The 14,089-nt window shown below is 40.2% G+C and overlaps 1 protein-coding gene across 1 annotated transcript in view; it reads right to left on the bottom strand.

The window, feature by feature from the left end:
* The window catches only part of LOC124775855 (pickpocket protein 28-like), a 182,002-nt gene that overhangs the window by 95,652 nt on the left and 72,261 nt on the right, over window positions 1–14,089 (bottom strand). The gene's annotated exons all lie outside the window — the stretch shown is intronic.

Genomic DNA, 14,089 nt, shown 5'->3' with positions numbered 1-14,089 from the left:
CACCAATGTAATATTATACTTCTGAAAAAAATGTTTGACATAGTCGTGAAAGAAAGGAGAGACCTTAGCGTGGGTATATAATCCGCCCGCTGAGACGCATGAACTTTTTAGCAACGCAAATCTATGATACACAATTTCGTTCCTTATTAGAATGGATTAACCAAATTACATTATTTCTGTGACAAGATGATAAACCACTTTTTGTAAGACCTATAATTTCACGTTATTAAACTTACCCTTCGAGGTTATTTTGGAAAAGACAGCAAATAACTGCAATTGTTTTTGATATGTCTGTTAATTCCTGTTCCCACTGTTCAGCCATTTCTGTCTTTTCTTCAGATGAGACATGCAGAAGATGTACACGTAGAAAAGTTGAAAACAGCAGCAATACAGGGTCGACATGACACATTCTAGTAATGGACGCAAATGTGAAATCAACATTGTGACACTGGAAAGTAACTCATGAAAGAGAATTCTGCCTTAAGGACGCTATACAAGAACTCGGCCTTCATGTCGTGAGTGGTACTCTCAACCCGCCTACTTTCCAAAATTTCGCAGGTGCAGCGACAGCTACGCACATAATCCTCGCAAACTCGAGGATCAGTGATCACAAAGCAAACTGGAATGTCTGTGATGAACTTACAATTAGTGACCCTAGTATCATTTACTTCACAGTTATAGGCGCAGATAATGACTTAGCCGCCAGCAGCAAGCCAGACCGATTTTACAGTATACACAAAGCGAACTGGTAACTTTTAAAGGCAGAATTCAAGATATACCCACTGCAAGAAAGTGTATTTGATGGTGACGCCAAAACCAACGAATTGGTTCGAGTGGTGCAGATGGAGCAAGACAAGGCAGTCCAACGTTTGTTATGACGTCAGAAGACTTCAAAATTCCGCCGGCCGCTTTGGCCGTGCGGTTCTAGGCCCTTCAGTTCGGAACCGTGTGACCGCTACGGTCGCAGGTTCGAATCGTGCATCGGGCATGCATGTGTGTGATGTCCTTAGGATAGTTATGTTTAAGTAGTTCTAAGTTCTAGGGGGCTGACGACCACAGATGTTAAGTCCCATAGTGCTCAGAGCCATTTTGAAAATTCCGTAGAGTCTCGCCCTACAGTCTTTTTAAAACGCAAAGTGAGAGGAGTTATTACCAGAGATCCTTAGGGGAAACTGAATGACAAAGAAGGCTGAGTTTCTATCGAACTGTCGGACAACAAGATAAAGAACTATTACACCAGACAACGGTAGAGAACTGGGGGGCGTATATTAACGACCAAATGGTAACAAATGTTTGGGGTTTTCCACTCAAACTTGCAAAATACGAGGTTCAGTCACCCACTCCATTATCAAACATCAGTCGATCCGATGGTACGATGACGATAGACTGGGAGATACAAGTGCAGTACCTACTCAGAACTCAGTTTCTGTACTATACAACGGTGGAAGACATAGAGTACCGTTAGCATCTTCTCTCTGAATTACTAGTACAGCATATGAATAATAGTATTGTGACTCCATTTGCCCAGGAGGTAGTGAGGTTAGCAATAATGATGTTGAAGAAGAAGAAAAGCCAGGAACTCGTAGAATAACGGTTGAAGTGTTGCATAAGGAAGTGGACCAAGTTGTACCTTATATAACATAGTTCCGGGTATTGAAGAATGGCTTTTGCAGGGACGTGTGTCCAGAATCTGAAAAATTTCGTATATTATACTTAAAAAAAAGGGAAGACAAAGACCCAAGAGATCCGAAATCTTACAGGCAGATTTGTTTAGCAAATGCTCTAGCCAAAGTACATAAAAATATTCTGTGCCGCCCACTGAGGGACCACAGACGTAAGAGGCATGCGAGCCTGCAGCAAGGTTTCAGGAAAGGCAAGTCAATCGAGGATGCGATAAATCTTTCTATGAATTGATTGCCGACACCATGGAGTGTTCTGTGCACCACGACCAAATAGTGGATAGAACTGGAAGGAGAATCAGCATTGGTCGTATTTTTTTTGTTTTATTATCCGCAAAATTGATTTTCGGTCACTTAGAGACCATCCTCAGTGCTACAATTTAAAAATTTCACATAACGATCAGAGTATAAAACAGAAAATCACAACTACACCTGCGTATGGACATAACAGTTGGTATGAACATACCTGTAATATACAATTAAAATTGGTAGGCACTGGTGTCAACAAGCTTAGAGCGGTCACATAAACTGAGGCCGCTGTTTGCATGCACCTGTTCAGCAGGCCTCGGTGTGACAGGGCTTGGAACGTGAACGTGACATGTGTCACGTGAAGACTTAATATTACTGGTTTTGCAAGATATTAACACAAAATAACTCTTGTCCGTTTGTGAATCATGAAGTAATTCAAATTTAAAATGTGCTTAAAAACATAGCAGACGAAGGGGGAAGGAAACATCTAAAATACATTGGCGTATTGTTTTCAAAAAACCAACTTACAAAACATAAAACAGATCGATCATAAGTTGTCAGAGTGCAGGACAAGTAAAAGCTAAAAAGACAAGGAAAAAGAATAATATATGAATAACATGAAATGAGGTATAACACAGGTTTTTTAAAAAAACATAATACCCACCATCTGGCGTGGGAAGTTAGAAGTGCAACGTTCGTGATTTACGTAAAATGTTACGTTAAGACTAAGGAGTCAAATATATAAAAAGTAGTAATAGTACGAAAATGCCATTACGTAATAATTAAAATGCCGTGAAACACAATAGTCATTACAAAAAAGTTTGTAGGCGTGGATAAACAATTTTATTATCATATTTAGCCGACATGATGATGTACCTCTCGTTTGTCCCTTTGGACAAGCTAGCATTATTATAACAATGATTATACGCTTCCGCATAACCACTGGGTCAGAACCCAAACATACGTGACATCAAATATATACGGTTGCCTTATGTAAAACATAGCACCCACCATTTGACATGGGAAGTTAGAAGTATATCGTTCTTGATTTACGTAAAATATTACGTTAAAACTGAGGAGTCAAATATATAAAAAAAATTACGAAAAATGCCACTAAGTAACAATTCAAATGCCATAAAACAATATTCATTACAACAACAAAAAAGGTTTGAGGGTGTAGTCTAACAACTTTGTTATCATATTTAACGACGCGATAATGCACGTATCATTCGTCCCATTTGGACAGGCTATCATTTTTTATAACACTGGTTGTACCCTTCCACATAAGGACTGGGTCAGAACCCATACATACATTCACAGGTTGATAAAACAGTAATAAAATTGCCAAGCCACCGGTTTTGAATACTAATAAAAATAATTTGATTTTACACAACTTATAGCAGCTGTGGGACCGATATGAAATGTTTATCCACGCCTACATACTTTTTGTAATGAATATTGTGTTTCATGGCATTTTAATTATTACGTAATGGCATTTTCGTACTATTACTACTTTTTATATATTTGACTCCTTAGTCTTAACGTAACATTTTACGTAAATCACGAACGTTGCACTTCTAACTTCCCACGCCAGATAGTGGGTATTATCTTTTTTAAAAACCTGTGTTATACCTCATTTCATGTTATTCATATATTATTCTTTTTCCTTGTCTTTTTAGCTTTTACTTGTCCTGCACTCTGACAACTTATTATCGATCTGTTTTATGTTTTGTAAGTTGGTTTTTTGGAAACAATACGCCAATGTATTTTAGATGTTTCCTTCCCCCTTCGTCTGCTACGTTTTTTAAGCACATTTTAAATTTGAATTACTTCATGATTCACAAACGGACAAGAGTTATTTTGCGTTAATATCTTGCAAAACCAGTAATATTAAGTCTTCACGTGACACATGTCACATAGAGGGCGTTCCAAGCCCTGTCACACCGAGGTCTGCTGAACAGGTGCATGTAAACAGCGGCCTCAGTTTATGTGACCGCTCTAAGCTTGTTGACACCAGTGCCTACCAATTTTAATTGTATATTACAGGTATGTTCATACCAACTGTTATGTCCATACGCAGGTGTAGTTGTGATTTTCTGTTTTATACTCTGATCGTTATGTGAAATTTTTAAATTGTAGCACTGAGGATGGTCTCTAAGTGACCGAAAATCAATTTTGCGGATAATAAAACAAAAAAATACGACCAATGCTGATTCTCCTTCCAATTCTTTCCATGAATATTGTGAACACCTCACAGACAAGTATGTTATAGTCATAATGACTGATACAGCTAGGGCATTTAATAATTTATGGTGGCCTGCCCCGCACAAAAGACTGAGATGGACTGCCCGTAGTGTCTACAACACTATAGACAGGCAAGTGCGGCTAGAACATCCCGGAAAGAAAATTGTGAATGACGTCACGAAGGCTGCCCACAAGCCTAGAGTTCTGAGATGCTGGCACAGAGCCATTACTGAACCAGTTTCAGAGTATAACAAACACTAGAGGTTGCATCGCCTACGCTGGTAATCTACTAATTACGGTATCTGCCAGCAAAAGGGCTAAATTAGAGGAAAATGGTAGGGTGGTTCTTGACAAACTATGGAATTTGGGCGTAGAAAACAAACTGATGATGGTAGTATACAAAACAATTTTTATGTTGCTAAAACGAACTTTATCAAGATAGAGTAACTCCCCCCCCCCCCCCCCCAAATCACGATAAGAGACCAACTTGTCAAGATGAAAGAATTCGAAGATAGAGTTACCCAACAATCTTAATAAATGACCGACCTGTGAAGAGAAATATCAATGAAAAGAGAAGCTATCATGCACTTATACACTCGTCTGCCAGAGAGGCATTAAAATTCTAAGCAAGGTAGGGACAATTGGCCAAAGAAGTTTTCAGCTGCCACTAAGTGCACTAGGTACATGCCCTAAGGCAGTCTTAATTGTTATTGTGGGCTACAGGTCACAGAGCCAGAAATTTAAGTGCAGTACAGGCCGTACGGCGAGCACAGGGAGGTGTACTCCTGCGCGTATACAACGATACCGACTGAGGCTTGGTACATCTAGACCTAGCAATAAGAAAGAGAGGTGCATAATATTGGTTCAAACATGGCAAATATGATAAGGTAAAGGAAATACTGGGTACATGAGCCACTTCGGATAAGGAAATAAAAGCATGTATTCATGGAGAATGGCAAGAAATGTGGGACACGGGGGAAACAAGGAGGAAAACTTAACCAGTTCGTTCCTGACAAAAGAGAAGCAACCAGAACGTCATACTTCCGTCCGACCAAAGGACATGGTACAGCCACTTACTGAAAGTACGACAGCGCACGGCAGGCACTTGTCAATATGGGGCAATCGGCACCCTGGACCGCCTCGTCTGGGAGTGTACCATTAGACAAGATGTCACAGATAAGAACAGGAACGTCTTTAGTAATGCAACAGTTTACAATACAAAAGGGAACGAAGAACTATCGCATAAGCTGAATTCGCTGACAGCTAAAATACCAGCTTATGAACTGCAAGCCTACATGACTCAGGGACAACTTCGAAGAGGCCACATGTCAGGTCAACGAGACGCACCACTGCAGAACATCCATCTACAATGACCTTCCGGAAGCAGTGACTAATTAACCTCGAGGAGGACCAGGAAGAATATCCTGAGACACTGACAGCCGTCTCCAAATCTCTACACCTCAGGTGCTCCTGTGAATTCTGAGTTGTACCTCAGCGCCAGGGGGCTAACTATCCAGTCGTATGAAAAATCTAGCTAGGTTCTCGAACGAACTACAGTAGTGTAGTGCAATGTAGTGTAGGGTTGTATAGTAGTGTAACCCAGAATTATAAATTACAACATTTGTAATCCAGGAATGCAGCAAAGTCAGTAGACCAGTAGCATGAGGATATACCTATGCGTAATATGGGCAAACGGTAGTCTGTAGACTTTCTTTCATTAATAATTTTTTGCAGACATTTTATGAAGAGTTTTTCCTCTTAAACATCAGAAAGCTTGGTTATACCATCACATCTAAAACTGTGTTAAAATATTATGTGCTATATTCATGCCAACTAGCCGGCCGGAGTTCCGTGCGGTTCTGGGCGCTACAGTCTGGAGCCGAGCGACCGCTACGGTCGCAGGTTCGAATCCTGCCTCGGGCATGGATGTGTGTGATGTCCTTAGGTTAGTTAGGTTTAATTAGTTCTAAGTTCTAGGCGACTGATGACCTCAGAAGTTAAGTCGCATAGTGCTCAGAGCCATTTGAACCAGCCATTTCATGCCAACTCATGGGCAACATGTGGTCTGTTCTTGTATATATATAACAGATCAAAATAAAGTACCGAATAAATAAATAGTCACATAAGTAGAGATCGTTGTGACAAGTTCGGTCGCGCTGTCATGGGGCACCCGAGGGTAGTTGCATTTGGTTAGTCTGCTCCCATGAACAGGAAGTGCTTGGAGGCGTTTCCTCAATTGTTCGATTGTTCCTGTAGTAACTGGCGAATTGACTGAGCATCGCCTGGATTATTTACATTCTATCGTGTTTCCGCAATGACGTGTGGTTAATAATTATTTCGTATACGAAACAGGTGCAGGAACATTCATTAATATCTGTCGGTTTCATGTGCACTACTAGCGCGTATCATCCAGCTAGGTTTATGCACCATGTCTAGGAAAACACGCAGTTGCTAAGGGGGATTCAGACCTACTCTCACTGTGCGTGGAAACAAACGTCAGTATGTTTAGCCCTCGATAGCTTATTTGCTGGGGTCGGGCCATCATTTTGCCGAGGTTGTTTCTAATACTCTGAGAAGCCCTTATACATCCTCCATATTGTGCCCGTTGGACACTGTGGACCGGCAGTACACCCGTGGATATTTTGACTATCATATACGCCGGGAGAAACTCAAGAATCATATTTTGACTATCCTCCATATAGTACGGATCAGTCTCCATGCAATTTCCATGCTTTTTGAGCCACGAAGGAAGACATTAATGGCTGTCATTTGTTTCGGTCTAAAAGGTGCACATCTGGGTGTGAACTGTGGTTTCCGTAACCAACCGCAAACATTTTTCCAAGAAGGCAATGACTGCCTTGTCTCGTAATGGGATACATATTTTAACATATGTGGCGAATGCTTTTGAAATAGTAAATAATTTACTTACTTTTTTCCATCTGTCTCGTTTTTTATTTGGTTGCCCCCTGTACTTGATAAAGATCCTCACATTACACAACTTAAGCCACAGAAAAAAGCATACATCTCCGTAAAAAAAGGAGTGTCAAAACTCTGCGGCTATAATGGCTAAAAATTACTTGTGTGTCACATGTACTCTGTTACCAGGAAGAAACCGAACCTCTACGTTTTCATTCGTTCTAGACGTATTTTGGTTCACGTGATTTTTCTGCCTCCCCCTGTTTTTGTAACCAAATATGTTTCTCAACTTCTTTGCTGTCGTCAGTGACTTAATGACAGACTTGCGAAATACGTAGAATAAAAACACATATGAATAATTTGGTTACTGTTGGAAGCAGTCGTAATTTGAAGAGTATTCCAGTTATTGTGTTAATAACGGCGACAATATACCACTAATTCAAGATTACAAGTAAATACTTGTCATTGCTTGGGTCTCTACCGTCAAGTGTGGAGCAGTAATATGACTAATGATATGGAAGCATCATAACCTGACTAATGAAAAAGAAATGTTAAACAGGGGAAAAAACAGACCTACTCGTAATCTCTTCCTGTCATATTTAGAGAGAGAGTGAGAGAGAGAGAGAGAGAGAGAGAGAGAGAGAAAGAGAGAAAAAAAGATTTCAGAGATTTGAAGCGAAGGTTCAGTGCCATTGGCGTATGGGGTCCGTTAAACAGTTTACTCTGATGATGTTTGTGGGTAAGAAGGCGCGGGTTCCTGGTGTGCCCCAGCACAAGGCAGTACCTGCCTGCTGGGACCAGAGTTCTGGACACTACTAAATTGGCTGCAATTGGTTTCAACAGGCGTTTCCTTCCAGCGGCCAGTTCACGCCTGCCTCTGTGCTAATGGTTAACTCTAGGATTGTTTGTGAATGAATCTCTGCGCTGTTTTAGTCAGGAATATCATTCAAAGCAAATGATGCAGAGTGGTTTGGAGAAGTTCTTCAGAGAAATAAATAGAAAAAGGGGTATTCCAGATTTTATTTGTTTTCTGAAAATTCATCGAGAGGGAGCAGTCGTATTTGCTGTTTGATGCTTCAGGTTTCTCGAAGAATCATGTGTAGTTACGTGAAACACTTACCTGTAACATAAAAGTTATGTCATTCTGACCCGTTTTAAATCATTCAGATCTGTGAAACGAGTAAACAAATTACTTGGAAAATAAAGCATTGTGTTCACTTTCATTTCATAATCTGACACGGTATCATATTTTGAGATTACATGTAAGCCCACGTCAAAAAGCAAATAATACTAATTACGTGAGGCGTGAATCTGAGGACGTTCTACGAAAGCCTGTTCAAGATGCTACTACTTGCTACTGTTTCTTTGTATGTACAGTCTTTGGTGAAATTTTCCCTAAATAACATATCTCTCTTTCAAACTAACTTGGAATAAGCGTTACTCGCGGACGCCCCTTCTTAATATCTTAGCAGAAACCATGAAAAGTTAAAAAAAGTTTAAATGATTTGTCACTGTCCAACTCCTTCCATCTTACCCCACTCTCCTTGGCCTCCCCCCCCCCCTTCCCCCCTCCCCATGAATGGCAACAAAAACAAACTGACGTATAAATATTAACAATATGACACAAACTGACGTATAAATATTAACAATATGACACAATGTGAGCACTATGTGACATCAGATGAGTTTTTCACCTCTTCAGAGCAATAACGTGAACTATGCAAGTAAGAACTGGAAACGATATTTTTCCTTATGTTATGCTACAAATGAAAATGAATTATCTTGGTCACTTCTTTATGTATACATTTAAAACATTATATATACTAAATGAGCATATACTTAAAATTTTTCGCTTATTACATGTCCTTTAGGGGCATTTCCGTAAACAGCTGTGGAGGGGATATTATTATTAGTTCTTCCGTAAATATGTGTTATGTAAGTTAGGATTTTTTTTAAATACACACCTTTCAGCCAAAATATTTTATTTTATTCTTGTACTCCAATGCGGTTCGTAGCTACAACTCCATTTTAGAAATTTATTTGACTACTTCTGGGCATTTAATTTGATTCCCTATTCAACCTACCTTGAACTTAACGGGATAACTGCCAATTTCATTCAAAAAGCTTTTCAGGCGAGGCGAAAGAAATAAGTAACGTCTTTTTAGTACTTTCCTTCCTTTGATCGCATCGTGTTCAGCAGTTTCGTCAGTTAAAAGTTTAACATTAGAACTTACTTGTTTGTGGCTATATAGCTGAAACTGTCAGTTTCGTCACTTACACATTATGGATACATATCGTCTCCCTTATTTTCATTAAAGATTATTCGATAGTGATTGCCAATACATGAAGTGTACTCTTTGCAGAACGCGGCAGGCGAGTTGCGAGGATTCTTTAAGTGTGAGACTGTAACTTTCTCGACCCAAAAATACCAGTAGCTGGCCTCTCGCACATGTAAAGTAGATAAGAATTTTAGGAGGATCGTAGAAAACAACATACTAACGCGCGTCTTTGAGGCACTGACGCGACATAACCAAAACACATTCGTTTCTTTGGGCCCGAAAATGCGGAAATTTAATTTGTCAGCCTGGTCTGACATAATAGTCTTGGAAAATTATTGAAAAGTGGGGGGATGCTGCAGGAGAATTGACACTTGTCATTGGATTACTGCTCGTGAGAGGATAGGTTTGGGTCTCAAAGATGATGCGAATGTTACGTGAAAAGACAGGAGGAGCTAAAGTGGCACTTCATCCGCTGCTTATGAAGGAATCACTTCAGATTCTGCTCTCAGAATACGGTATGAGGTTTGGTCATTTCACTTTGCAGCTCCAACTGGAGAGTGATGTAAAGTTTACGTTAGATATCTTTTCGTGATTCACAGGCATCATGCAACACAGTGGCCACCAACCGCAATACACATAGGCAACAAAATGACAATGTCAAAAAAAAATGGTAAGACCTCCAGTCGGCTTCGGCGTGTGTAGGTCGCATGTACGCAGTAAACGTTACAGTTTCAATGGGTAGAAGGAAGGTGTCCTTCTGGCACACTTAATTGTATGAACTCAAATTTAGGCAGTCATTCTAGTCAGATCGCGGAAACGGATCAGTGAGCTAATAATGTAGTAAGTTACCTATCGGTTCCTTGTGTTGAATCTCAGCCAACCTTAGCTTCTTTTAACTGTTTCATATTCTTATGATAATTTGTCATTGAACATGTTCATGTTACACTTCAGTGCAACTACTGCACTCGTTTTGTGTGAGGATTTATAGTAAACAACAAAACAGATGGTAACTTTGACTTTACTTACGTATCTCACCTGGTCACAAATTTAAGTTACAGTGTCACTATCCCACCAACCTTTTGATGTCTGCTGCGCAGGGTAGCCGCATGGTCTAGGGCTCCTTACCACGGTTCGCGCGGCTCCCCCCATCGGAGGTTCGAGTTCTCCGTCGGGCATGGGTGTGTGTGTTGCCTTCAGCGTAAGTTAGTTTAAGTTAGATTAAGTAGTGTGTAAGGTTAGATACCGATGACCTCAGCAGTTTGGTCCCTTAGGAATATACTACAAATTTCCCAATTTTTTGAAGCCCGTAGGGCCATAACTCACCTTTAATAAAAAGTTCTTGCGTAAAAATGGTAGTTTACAGTCTTCATTGGCCATCTACATACCGACAAACGATAATTACCTAAGGGGGTAGGCGGTGCGATAGTACTCAGAATTATTCAAAGGATAAGACCTTCTTTGTTATTAGATAATATTATGAGAGGTGCGTGGTTGTATTATAAGATACAGTTGACTCTGTAAATAAAATTCATCCATCTGATGATGAACAAAACTTTCGGGGCAGGTAATTCGAGGAAAAAATAGATTTTAGTGGAAAAATGTCATCAAGCAGCTGTTTTTGTAACATACGTGACACAGTTTAAATTGTGGCTGTGGGATGTATTAATTAAACAAAGGTCATGTTATTATCGCTTATATAAACATTTGAAATAAAATAAAATTACATTGTTAAACGTGTTGGCAGTTAAACATTTTCACATCTTCAATTTCTCCGTTTTCCTTCGATGGTTCAAAATTCATTTCGTTTGTGCAACTAAATGAAAGGCAGCCTTTTTTTGCCTCTCACTTAGTTGTAAAAACGGAATATGCCTCCAGCAATTTTTTTTACAAATTTCCATATACCGAGCGTAATATGGCAACCTTATTATCATACCGCTTGTCTGAAGTCTCTCGTCACAATTTGCTACTTCTGTTGATAAGTATGTAATTTATGTATGATTATGTTGGAGGAATCTTATCGCGCTATTTCAGGTCATGGAAACAAAGGAACTGAAATTAAATGCATTGTACAAGACGTAGTGAAGGGGGACTGGGACACGGCAGGATAGGGAAGATGTGAAGCAAGATTACGGTTTAGTGTCCCATCGACATCGAGGTCACTAGAAACGGAATTGGTCAGTGTAACTTATTTTAATCTATTTGTTCCAAATAATATTCATTACAAGTGTATGAATACTCCCTGTTGTAAACTGAGCTGGTGTAACTGGGACTGGAATATAGTCTATGCCGAAGGCAATGCACTGTCAAAAGAGGGTGTAGCTTGGTATTTGGATTTGAAGGTGGTTCTAGTTACGTCATTAATTTTCATGTGTTATTAAGGAGCGTCAAGCTCATGACTTGTATGTATGTAGCCATTTCTACAATAAGTTAATATTTTCTACATCTCAGATGTTGTAGTTTGCAGCCTTATTTGGGCAGCTTACTGTTTCCTTTATGATGCGTATTGGCAGGGTAGTTCTGGCATCGGACACTGCGTTCCTGTTTCCTGGGCCCAGAGCAGAGACGTTGACTTCCCGCTGCGACCCACCCGCGGATTCCGAGACGGCTATCCACAGTAAATGGCTATAACTTTTGCGATATATTGCTAAGATCCGGTTCTTGAACAACGTTGAAAATTTTCTTCATACCTCTCTATGTTTCCAAGATACACAAGTTCAAAATTACAGTACTTACACACTTAAAATACCCACATAAAATCCCGTATGAGGCAAAAACCTCAATAAAGTGACGCAGCGCACAGAAATATACTGTAAATTGTCTCCATTATTGTCTGGGAGTCCTATGTAGCACTAAAGCACGTGGAAATTTTTTTTGTACGTAAAATGCGGAATGAGGTGTTAAATTAGTTTTGCGTATTCAGAGTCGCATAAGTTAACACCCTGCTGCAGCAGGGAAGGGAATGGAACCACCGGAATAATGCTCCTAACGGAGCTAAAAAATGAAAGCATGTTCGTGTTTCTAGAATGAAATTCTCTCTCTACAGCAGGACAGCTTCTGTGAAGTTTGGAAGGTAGGAGTCGAGGTACTGACGAAATTAAAGGTGTGAGGAGGGGGCGTGAGTCGTGGTCGGGTAGCTCAGTTGGTAGAGCACTTTCTCGCGAAAGGCAAAGGTCCTGAGTTCAAGTCTCGGTCCGGCACACAGTTTTAATCTGCCAGGAAAGTTTCATGTTCGTGTTTATTTAAAAGGGTCTGATGAGTGAGATACCAGCTGCCTCATTGTACATTCCTCAGCACTTTTAAAAATGTTTTCAAAATGTGTTGGCATTCGAGTACGTTCGTGCTTTCTTGTGCTGAGATGGAAGAAGACAGTGACAGTGGCAAAGAGAAGGATAGATAATAAATAGTGGAAGATAGTAGACGTTGTGTTACAGAAAGAGCGAAGGAGCCAATGGCAGTGTGAGACAGAGGGACACAGTGGGACATAGTTGACAGAGATAGAATGGGGAAGCGTGAAGGAAACAGTGTCCGAGAGGGGGGGGGGGGGGGGCGTCGTAGGAATAAAGAGATATTGGAAGTGGGTGAGAGCCAGCGATAATGACAGACAGACAGAGTACATGACAACGACAACGAAGAAGAGAGAGTGATAGGGAAAAGACACAGCAGCAGTAGGAAGAAGGAATGAGATATTACGAGTAAGAGGGAGCAAGAGGGAGACGGTGTCAGTGAGAGGGGACAGTAATAGTAGGACAGAACGAAAGAGACAAAGCCAGAGACACAAAGGTAGTGACAGTGAGTTGGGCTGAATGAATGAATGTGTGAGAAAGGGCAACTGGGTGTGGATGGGTAAGAGCGACTAACCGAGATGGACTAGTGAGTGCGTTACGGTTAGGGGAGCCTGTCTGGGTTTGAGGTGAGTTATATGCTAAAGAAAGAGCGAATATCTTCGCGTGCCAAAACTTTTGAGGAAGGTAGAATTACGCAGCTGGTACCCCACTTTTCAGTCAGAATTTCTTAAATAAACACGAGCATGTATGCATTTTTCCGTTGATGACATACTAAATAAAAAATAATTGCGTGAAAGAGACAATCCAAGGAACAGGGTACGGGAGGAAGGATATAGAATAATCGTAATTATAAATCCGTGAAGCAATTTCCACCGGTTCAGTACGAATGAGTTTTAATGCAGTCGGATACCCATACATTCCTAGTGGTTTGTAGGACGATTGGGGATAACCTTGATGTAGTTTACGTCTATGTTTAGTCTAATAGGGCTGATCGATATCAGTGTCGAATACAAAGCCTTTTCATAGGACGACTGGAGATCTCGACATCATTTTGGTGCACATTTAGTAGAATGGGACTAACAACACTGTGAAAATTTCTGTAAATTTTTAGCAACGATTTGAAACTTATAAATGGATCTAACGTAACTTGAAATAATTTTAACATGTTCTATGTTTCCCATCTTTTTATGTTGATAATGTAAGCAATTGAACTTGTCAACAGAGCATCAGTCCATTGACGGACTGGCACGTCTCATATTTCATTACGTTTATTTCATTTCATCGAAATATGAGGCAGCCTCATGCCGATTAATACACTACTGGCCATTAAAAATGCTACACCGCGAAGATGACGTGCTACAGACGCGAAATTTAATCGACAGGAAGAAGATGCTGTGTTATGCAAATGATTAGCTTTTCAGAGCAGTCACACAAGGTT

Source organism: Schistocerca piceifrons, chromosome 2 (genome assembly GCF_021461385.2).
Source record: "Schistocerca piceifrons isolate TAMUIC-IGC-003096 chromosome 2, iqSchPice1.1, whole genome shotgun sequence".
NCBI lineage: Eukaryota > Metazoa > Arthropoda > Insecta > Orthoptera > Acrididae > Schistocerca > Schistocerca piceifrons.
This window is presented reverse-complemented; position numbering and strand designations above follow the sequence as displayed.